The sequence below is a fragment of the Perna viridis genome, chromosome 12, assembly GCF_037379345.1.
Source record: "Perna viridis isolate PV_CMFRI_1.1 ecotype Kerala chromosome 12, ASM3737934v1, whole genome shotgun sequence".
In the NCBI taxonomy this organism is placed as follows: Eukaryota; Metazoa; Mollusca; class Bivalvia; order Mytilida; family Mytilidae; genus Perna; species Perna viridis.
Window position 1 is genome coordinate 6,012,858 of NC_142456.1, and position 11,427 is coordinate 6,024,284.

The 11,427-nt window shown below is 34.6% G+C and overlaps 1 long non-coding RNA gene across 1 annotated transcript; it reads left to right on the forward strand.

Moving 5' to 3' along the window:
* Positions 1-6,538: 6,538 nt before the first annotated feature.
* Positions 6,539-11,416, forward strand: LOC148600977 (uncharacterized). Its single transcript, XR_015917140.1, has 3 exons — positions 6,539-6,908; positions 8,111-8,380; positions 11,322-11,416. It is a non-coding gene; the product is annotated as an uncharacterized LOC148600977 (long non-coding RNA).
* The last annotated feature ends 11 nt before the right edge of the window (positions 11,417-11,427 follow it).

Here is an 11,427-nt window from a genome sequence, read left to right on the forward strand (position 1 = left end):
CTACACCGGAAATTCCGAAACGAAAAGTGAAACTAGAACGAGGCTTACAAACCCTATTGATTATCCTATTTATCATATAGATTTCCTCCATTATTCATTGCTATTTTCAATATAAATTTTATATTTTGTGAACGGCGGATTGATATTCGTGTTGTGAAGCTTTGGCGGGAGAAAGTGCGAGAGTGTAATTACCGAATTTATTTCACAGTGTGAATTATCGATTTTTATCAATTAAGGTCGAAGATCAGAATTGATCTACAGTCATAAGAGCCTATAGATTTGTATAGCCTGTTAATTAGCACCTGCAACTATCTCTCCACCGCAGGAAAATAGTGCCATTGACATACGCCGTTAACGTTCGAATGCAAAGACTAAGGTACCCTTTACCGTTATTTCTAAAATATCAGGATCAATTTCATGTAATTTACGCAAATAAACAAAACCAATACACAACTTCAACTCCGAACTAAATATGCTGGTTAATTTGGTTTGAATTAACAACGTGATCCAATTAAAATAGTTGACCTCTAACCTCTTATCAGTACCTGTAGCTCATTTCCATGCATTTACCCGATAAGACCAGTCGTTTACTTTCGATACTCAACTTGTCTAGGAATGTTAGGCGCATAATAAGCTATTTGATGTTAAGCTGGGAAGGAAATCATCAAATATAAAAAAAACTGACGTCCTGAGTACCAATCGGAAGAGTTGTCTTCGCACTTCATGCGGTGTTTGATCCGAATATCCCCCCCCCCACAAAAAAAAAAAAAAATGGCAGTGATTCCGATAAAGGAAGGGGTCCGAGGCTATCGATAGCTAATTTTTGGCATCATTTATAAACAAAAGGATGACCCAACCTTTGAAACCATCCTGATACATCCGTCACTGTTTCGTGAACAACAATATTTATACAAAAAAAATGAAGCCTTACTTTGCATAAGACCGTTATACCGAAAGAGTATGTTGTATAATTTATAGCGACAGAAGATATTCTTATCCCATTAATTTATTTCTCCGAACGACCCCCTTCCCCGAATAAAAAAAACTGAAACAAACGAACTAATACCTGACTGCTAGGTCAAAAACGAATTGTGTACCTATCTGAATTTATATAGATTTTTGTACGCTTATCGCCTCAGTTGTGAAATCGGAAGGATAAAACATTTACATAGAACTTTGCTTAGAGGGTGTCATAGTGATTTTTTGCAATTCAATTTTCCCAGGAATGGTGTCAGTCTGGTGGATTGATATTTATAGTAATCTGTATAGGCCTCCGTGCGACAGTTTGTAGCTCGTGAGCTATAGCTTATCAGCCGAGAATTAACTGCAGTTAGATGAGAGGTAACAAGGGCAGAACTTATTTCATTGACAGTCGCTCAAGTTTGAATGATTTTACAGAGTTTTGACCTGGAGTTCGCTAAATGGAATTTTCGACTTGTAACAATTTACAACAATCTTGTGTTCAGATGCGTTTGAAGTCTATCCGGTTCATTCCTTTTATCTTATCTCTATTAGCAATATGACAATTATTTGAGGGATAAAATTCAAACAATCGAAATAAATTGATTCAGTACATGAATACATTGATTTTCCACTGGGAATATTCGGTAGATCACTGTTTTCTATATAATAATTTAGTTTATTGTACCCCTGACTCAAAAGAGGCACAGTATTTGGAGAATTTCAATGAAAACATTTGATTTCTATCTATCATTAACGCAAGTTCAGAGCTATTCTGTCAAGGTTTATTACTTCTGTTTCTTCATTAAACATCGCGAGCAGCAAAAGTGTCAACATTCCTTGATTTGCCTCTGTGAATTCACCGCTATTGTCTGCATGAGTAATGCAGATATTTTGCAGTACACAACATATGGAAATATCGCTAGATGTCTTCATTTCATTAGTGTTAAAGTTTCTATAGATGAATGGAAGTCTCTGGAAGTGCCCCTTTAAAATGCCAAAAGCGCGTTCACTGTTTAAGTTGAAGAATGGATAAAATTGTAATGTTTTTGTTCATTCACCACATGGCGTCAACAACCAGATTTTCAGTGAGTACCCGCCATCCCCAAGCACATATGTATATGTTTTATAATATCGCCACATGTAATTTGACCTTCATCCCATAAGAGAGTATTATGAATGATGTTCTATTTGTTGAAAAATAATCTTTGGATCAGTTAATGCTTTTTATTTACGTTCCCTAATTTCAAAATGGCGTCCGACCTATTCTGAATCGAGTTTTATTAAAGGCCGTAAAAAAAAACTTTGGCGGACGCCCAGCAGTAATCTGTCTATATATTTATGTCCGTTCGTAACTCGAACCATAACATATCGTGTCCAGGCGATAACTTTTTTTTACTTTTAATTGTTTAACGTAGGCATCTGATATTAGGCAAGGCAGTAAATCGCAGTTGAAGGCAGACTGCAGGCATGGAAAATTTCTTACCGTTTATTGAAGATATCTATTATCTATAGACTGTAAGAAATTAGCGTGATTATTTTTTTTGTATTTAGTGCGTAATTTGAGCAAATAATATCCTGAAACACTTTTATCTGTAAGCGATACATCTATCAGTTCATAGTAAAGAATGTCATAGATCTATTCATAAAAAGAGTTGCGTAATCGCGTTAAAACAGTAAATGATTAATTATGTCGTGCGTTTTTTTGAGCACTGGGTGATTGCGTAGTATATATGCAATGTATACAGACAAAGTGAAAACAACAATGAAAATGATAATACAGTCGAAACAAACGTCTAGGTATTTACATGGGAAGCGATTTGTTTAGCGTAGCATTGCAATAATCTATATCCCGGATGGGATATTTCATGGGCAACTCGGGTTTTTCTTTGAACTCTACCGACGCACCTGGTCCATTTTCCCAGTTTTTAGTGGTGTCTGTGTTGTTTTTTTCACTTTTGTTTCTTTATGCGTGTTATTTTTTCAATTCATGTTCTTTGTTGTGTGTGTCTTGATCATTGTTCGAATCCTGATTTACTTCACTGACAAAAATCATTTTATGATTTCTCTAACTTCCAACATACTGGTTTACTTCAAGTAGAAGCATTTACTAATTGAAACAAAATACACAACGTAAATTCAATACTTGAACGCTAAATTACAAGTAAGGGATCGCTTGTTCTCAGTTTTAGTAGCTTCAATTTATACACGTACGTCAAGACGCATTTTATTGCTTTAACTTTGAAACTAAATTAGTAAGAGACTATCCATGCAGAGACCATGTAAAAAGAGTGTCCAGGTAGAGACCATGTAAAGTGACTGTCTAGGTAGAGACCATGCAAAGTGACTGTCCATGTAGAGACAATGTAAAGAGACTGTCCATGTAGAGACCATGTAAAGACACTGTCCATGTACAGACCATGTAAAGTGTTTGATATGGGCAACACAAGGAACATTTTATCCAACTGAATTGTTTGTTCTAGGTAAATCATGTAGTTACTCCGGCATTTCTAGAGGTTGTTTGTCTGGAACGCTATTTTCTGACTTGGTGTGTATGGAGGAAAGGAATTCCAACCGCTGACATTGTAGGAGTAATAATGTAGTTACATGTAACTCAATACATTATGTTCGCAGAAGAACAGGACCTTTACTGTATCAAAGGTGGATGACTCAAAATATGTATTCAAAGTTACCTAATAAATCCACAAAATTATTCACAGATAAAAAAGTTATTTCCCTTTATTTTAAATTTTGTAGTGCTTTTGATTTAATTCATTCCATTGTTACATTTAACATTTCAGTAAATCACAAAGCAACCTTCACTTTAGAAAACATGAGTTTGTGACCTCAAGTGCAAATGTTTTAAAAACAAACTTTGGCATTTGTCACCCACTACCCGGGTCTTCCATGGACAGCCTCTAAAAAGATAGGTTTCACGAGAGCTACTTCCCCTATTTCGTTATCCGGGTATTAATAATAAGCATGTCTTGATGGAATCATAGGTGTCAGTCTCCCACGTATTTGTGTATTGTTTTCCCCTTTTAATTTGTGTGTGCTCTTTTTGTCTGTGCAGATTGGATTTAGTACTCCAGCAATGCTAGAGGTTGTCTGGCAAGCTATTTTCTGACTTGGTGCTATCCTCACCTCTAGCATCTGACAAGTTGAAAACTAAACATGTGTTTTAAACTATTTAAAGTTTTTTTATTCATATAAAAAGCAGAGGACGCTTACCCTACCGGTGCACCTGGTCCATGCTCCCAGTTTTTAGTGGAGTCCAAGTTGCTCATTTGCTTTTGTTACTTTGTATGTATGATTTTAGTTACTTTATGTTCTTTGTTGTATATGTCTGTTTTCCATGTCTGGTCTTTGTCCCTGGATTGCATTCTTTTGATTACCACAATAACCTTGGGTCCCTTGATTACTATTTTTCTTCAGTTTATTCACCTTATCCTGGGTTTTGGGAACGGAATTGTATAAAATGTTTTGAATGGTAAATATTTTTCAATAATTCTGCCGATTTCAAAGAACGATAATAAATAGGATTATTAATTAACTATCGAGGATAAGCAAAATATAATTACCGGTGTCGTCATCATTTCATGTTCATTTTATCATTTCATGTTCATCGCCTGAATATAGCTGAAATATTGCTGCTCTGGCGTTAAACCCCAACAATCAATCAATCAATCAATCCACACTCAAAAGTAAAAATTTCGAAATGACATGCTAGTTAACAAATGACCGGTAAATGCAGTATACACACAATCAATGATCGAACTTCGCCTGTCCTTTAATTAGAAGTAGAAAACATGTTTGTATTGGAAATTTAATCTGTTGAACCGATTACGCGAGGTCCGCATTAGATAATCGGTGTGTTCTCTGAACGTCAACTTTCTTAAAATCACATATTGTAACATTGTTGTTTTAGTTATTATCTTTGGGTCCTTTAAAGGGGGAATTAGAAAATCTAGAAACAAATAAATATTTGACATTGAATATTTCATAAAATGTTAATATGCTTAAGAATATTTGAATTTTTATAATCCAATTTTCATTTAACATATTGTGGTATAAAAGATCTAAATAATTATATACTGAATCACCAATTCTAAATTAAAAGATTGAACATTTTTTAAATATTTAAAAGATGTTACTGAAATATATTTGAATTCTATAAATTATAATTTTCGCCGACTTCGAAATAGCAGCTCATAACGCCATACGAAAGGTCCTACCCACCATCACCATGAAAGGTTGCTTCTTTCATTTCACCCAATGTATATGGAAAAAGGCGCAGACTACAGGACTGCAGACCTTGTATAGAGACAACCACGACGTCAAAAGCCTGATTCGCCGTGCAGCCGTCCTTCCGTTGATACCTCTAGATAGCATAGAAGACGTCTAATTCCACACATTAGAAGACTTGGAAGAGACAGACATCCCACGTAATACTCAGTCATTCACCGACTACGTAACAGAACAGTGGGTTGATGCCGACGACCGACGCACATGGAACCACTTCAACACAGAAAGACCACGCACAACCAACAACCTAGAAGCCTGGCATGGTAAACTTAAGAAGAAGATTCAACACGCACACCCGAACATTTTCACCATCATCAAGACTTTCCAGGATATCCAGAACGCAACCGACATAAACCAACTACAGAGAGAAGCAGGGGGAACAGCCAGACCATGTCCAAAGAAGTACTTGAACATCGACCGCTGCATTGCCGTCCTCAAGGAAAGACTACAGAACAGAACCATCACGCTCATGGAATACGCCGACTCAGAATCAGAACTTCTCCACCTAGGTTAATTGTGTACTGACTTTTTGTGCAACTTGCTGATCTGTTATGTTTTTGTATATGTATATGTTCCATAATAATGATGATTATGTCTATCATATTTTAATATTAGTTTCAGTGCTAAACTTATTATGTTTGTTATGTATAATACAAAGTTACATTGATATATAATAAAATATCTATATACTATCTTGTTCTCATTTATAAAGTAATCGTCTGAAGAAAACTTTAAAAAAAGAGTTTTAAGAGACAAATGAAACAAAACCACACAAAATAAAATCATTCACAGGCTTTAAAAAAGTTCATAAAACTGTACTTCATTTCAAATCTTTAGATAAAAATTAAATATAAACTTATGATTGATTTTTGTAGTAAGATTTGTTTTTTTTTTTTTGTAAATCAGTTACAATTACACAATATCCTTAATACAATTATCAACATAAACAATAAAGAAGTTATACCTGGATATTAATTTATCTGAGTTTCTCATCAGTGTAAATTCCCTTTTTGGTGCCCCATAATTAAGTTCAGTGAAGAGGAACATATATATTAATTAATTAAAAGTTGACATTCAGAGAATCAGCCAGATAATCTATCTAACATATAGTTACATGTAGATTGTAGTTGTTCTATTGTTACATGTTACTGAATATATACATTTTTTTAGTTGAAAAGCACAAGACACTTGTTTCAACGATTCATATGATGTTTCCTACTACAACAGTCAGCCTAATGTAACACCAATAAGAGTCTGTGTGGGGGTAGGAAAGACAGTGGGGGGGGGGTTTCTAGGCTAAAATGTGGTTTTTTTGCCCAATTATTGCAAAAAAACCTCAGGACATCGCCCTAGATCCGCCGCAGAAAATCAGTATCGGAAGTCCTTGCATTTTTAATCTGAATAATATGTTTACAGATAAGACAAAAGCGGAAGTTAATTGTATATTTATCTACAATTATCAACATCCGAAGAGAGCGATCAGATTAATATGATTTAGAAACCAGCTGCAGTTGAAACTTTGAAATAATTTGGCAGTGAACAGGCATAATTAAGATACTTGCTATAATTATAAAAGATGCAGACACTGTGATTGCTGAAATTTTTTCTGTTTTCTGGAAACTGTTTAAATCACTATAGCTAGGGTAAGTTTTGTATCATGGTTTTCGCATTACATGTACATATGTACTCTAGTTATAAGAATGTAATGTAATCGGCATTATCGCCGCTAGAAAATCTTTTTTCCAGACTTTTGTAAGGCGGATTAAGATACTACAAATTAAGTCCCTTTTAATTATATCAAATTAAAGAGCAATGTTGAATTCCTTTACTTTGAAAGAACTATCTTTTAAAAGTTTCATCATTTCATTACGGTACATCCATCTGCATCAAGAAAACCGATTTGTTGTTTGCCGTTTCATAGTTTCCTTTACTCTTTCGTCTACAACGGACTCGACATTTTATGAGCAACTTGACAGATGTTTCTAGGAAAGCAGAGGACGCTTACCCTACTGGTGCACCTTCTTGGTCCATGCACCCAATTTTAATTGCAAGGCAGTAAATCGCAGTTGAAGGCAGACTGCAGGCATGGAAAATTTCTTACCGTTTATTGAAGATATCTATTATCTATATACAGTTTTAATCGTAAGAGCTGTGAGGTTGTTCAGATGATATATACTGTAAGAAATTAGCGTGATTATTTTTTTTGTATTTCGTGCGTAATTTGAGCAAATAATATCCTGAAACACCTTTATCTGTAAGCGATACATCTATCAGTTCATAATAAAGAATGTCATAAATTTATTCATAAAAAGAGTTGCGTAATCGCGTTAAAACAGTAAATGATTAATTATGTCGTGCGTTTTTCTTGAGCACTGGGTGATTGCGTAGTATATATGCAATGTGTACAGACAAAGTGAAAGCAACAATCAAAATTATAATACAGTCGAAACAAACGTCTAGGTATTTACATGGGAAGCGATTTGTTTAGCGTAGCATTGCAATAATCTATATCCCGGATGGGATATTTCATGGGCAACTCGGGTTTTTCTTTGAACTCTACCGACGCACCTGGTCCATTTTCCCAGTTTTTAGTGGTGTCTGTGTTGTTTTTTCACTTTTGTTTCTTTATGCGTGTTATTTTTTCAATTCATGTTCTTTGTTGTGTGTGTCTTGATCATTGTTCGAATCCTGATTTACTTCACTGACAAAAATCATTTTATGATTTCTCTAACTTCCAACATACTGGTTTACTTCAAGTAGAAGCATTTACTAATTGAAACAAAATACACAACGTAAATTCAATACTTGAACGCTAAATTACAAGTAAGGGATCGCTTGTTCTCAGTTTCAGTAGCTTCAATTTATACACGTACGTCAAGATGCATTTTATTGCTATAACGTTGAAACTGAATTAGTAAAAGACTATCCATGCAGAGACCATGTAAAAAGGAGTGTCCAGGTAGAGACCATGTAAAGTGACTGTCCATGTAGAGACCATGTAAAGAGACTGTCCATGTAGAGACCATGTAAAGACACTGTCCATGTACAGACCATGTAAAGTGTTTGATATGGGCCACACAAGGAACATTTTATCCAACTGAATTGTTTGTTCTAGGTAAATCATGTAGTTATTCCGGGTAAATTTTGTAGTGCTTTTGATTTAATTCATTCCATTGTTACATTTAACATTTCAGTAAATCACAAAGCAACCTCCTTCACTTTAGAAAACATGCGTTTGTGACCTCAAGTGCAAATGTTTTAAAAACAAACTTTGGCATTTGTCACCCACTACCCGGGTCTTCCATGGACAGCCTCTAAAAAGATAACAGTGATTATCGAAATTAATGTTCTCTGTGTAAAAAAAATCGATAATTCACATCTAAAATAAATTCTGTAATATATATCTCGTACTTTCTCCCGCTAAAACGTCACAATTGTGTCGCATTGTGCCTAATTGACATATACATGTAGGTTTCACGAGAGTTACTCCCCCTATTTCGTTATCCGGGTATTAATAGTAAGCATGTCTTGATGGAAGCATAGGTGTCAGTCTCCCACGTATTTGTGTATTGTTTTCCCTTTTATTTTGTGTGTGCTCTTTTTGTATGTGCAGATTGGATTTAGTACTCCAGCAATGCTAGAGGTTGTCTGGCAAGCTATTTTCTGACTTGGTGCTATCCTCACCTCTAGCATCTGATATGTTGAAAGGCGCCGCCAAAGTGAATTAGCTAAACATGTGTTTTAAACTATTTAAAGTTTTTTTTTATCATAAAAAAAGCAGAGGACGCTTATCCTACCGGTGCACTTAGTCCATGCTCCCAGTTTTTAGTGGAGTCCAAGTTGCTCATTTGCTTTTGTTACTTTGTATGTATGATTTTAGTTAATGTATGTTCTTTGTTGTGTATGTCTGTTTTCCATGTCTGGTCTTTGTCCCTGGATTGCATTCTTTTGATTACCGCAATAACCTTGGGTCCCTTGATTACTATTTTTCTTCAGTTTATTCACCTTATCCTGTGTTATGGGAAAGAAACTGTATAAAATGTTTTAAATGGTAAATATGGAACTATAATAAATAGGATTATTAATTAACTATTGAGAATTAGCAAAATATAATTACCCGTGTCATCATCATTTCATGTTCATTTTATCATCCATTTCATGTTCATCGCCTGAATAAAGCTGAAATATTGCTGCTCGGGCGTTAAACCCCAACAATCAATCAATCAATCAATCAATCAATCAATCAATCAATCAATCAATTAATCAATCAATCCACACTCAAAAGTAAAATTTCGAAATGACATGCTAGTTAACAAATGACCGGTAAATGCAGTATACACACAATCAATGATCGAACTTCACCTGTCCTTTAATTAGAGGTAGAAAACATGTTTATATTGGAAATTTAATCTGTTGAACCGATTACGCGAGGTCCGCATTTGATCATCGGTGTGTTCTCTGAACGTCAACTTTCTTAAAATCACATATTGTAACATTGTTGTTTTAGTTATTATCTTGGGGTCCTTTAAAGGGGGAATTAGAAAATCTAGAAACAAATAAATATTTGATATTCAATATTTCATAAAATGTTAATATGCTTAAGAATATTTGAATTTTTATAATCTAATTTTCATTTAACATATTGTGGTATAAAAAGATATAAATAATTATATACTGAATCACCAATTCTAAATTAAAAGATTGAACATTTTTTAAATATTTAAAAGATGTTACTGAAATATATTTGAATTCTATAAATTATAATTTTCGCCGACTTCGAAATAGCAGCTCATAACGCCATACGCCAGGTCCTACCCATCATCACCATGAAAGGTTGCTTCTTTCATTTCACACAATGTATATGGAAAAAGGCACAGACTACAGGACTGCAGACCTTGTATAGAGACAACCACGACGTCAAAAGCCTGATTCGCCGTGCAGCCGTCCTTCCGTTGATACCTCTAGATAGCATAGAAGACGTCTGGTTCCACACATTAGAAGACTTGGAAGAGACAGACATCCCACGTAATACTCAGCCATTCACCGACTACGTAACAGAACAGTGGGTTGATGCCGACGACCGACGCACATGGAACCACTTCAACACAGAAAGACCACGCACAACCAACAACCTAGAAGCCTGGCATGGTAAACTTAAGAAGAAGATTCAACACGCACACCCGAACATTTTCACCATCATCAAGACTTTCCAGGATATCCAGAACGCAACCGACATAAACCAACTACAGAGAGAAGCAGGGGGAACAGCCAGACCATGTCCAAAGAAGTACTTGAACATCGACCGCTGCATTGCCGTCCTCAAGGAAAGACTACAGAACAGAACCATCACGCTCATGGAATACGCCGACTCAGAATCAGAACTTCTCCACCTAGGTTAATTGTGTACTGACTTTTTGTGCAACTTGCTGATCTGTTATGTTTTTGTATATGTATATGTTCCATAATAATGATGATTATGTCTATCATATTTTAATATTAGTTTCAGTGCTAAACTTATTATGTTTGTTATGTATAATACAAAGTTACATTGATATATAATAAAATATCTATATACTATCTTGTTCTCATTTATAAAGTAATCGTCTGAAGAAAACTTTAAAAAAAGAGTTTTAAGAGACAAATGAAACAAAACCACACAAAATAAAATCATTCACAGGCTTTAAAAAAGTTCATAAAACTGTACTTCATTTCAAATCTTTAGATAAAAATTAAATATAAACTTATGATTGATTTTTGTAGTAAGATTTGTTTTTTTTTTTTTTGTAAATCAGTTACAATTACACAATATCCTTAATACAATTATCAACATAAACAATAAAGAAGTTATACCTGGATATTAATTTATCTGAGTTTCTCATCAGTGTAAATTCCCTTTTTGGTGCCCCATAATTAAGTTCAGTGAAGAGGAACATATATATTAATTAATTAAAAGTTGACATTCAGAGAATCAGCCAGATAATCTATCTAACATATAGTTACATGTAGATTGTAGTTGTTCTATTGTTACATGTTACTGAATATATACATTTTTTTAGTTGAAAAGCACAAGACACTTGTTTCAACGATTCATATGATGTTTCCTACTACAACAGTCAGCCTAATGTAACACCAATAAGAGTCTGTGTGGGGGTAGGAAAGACA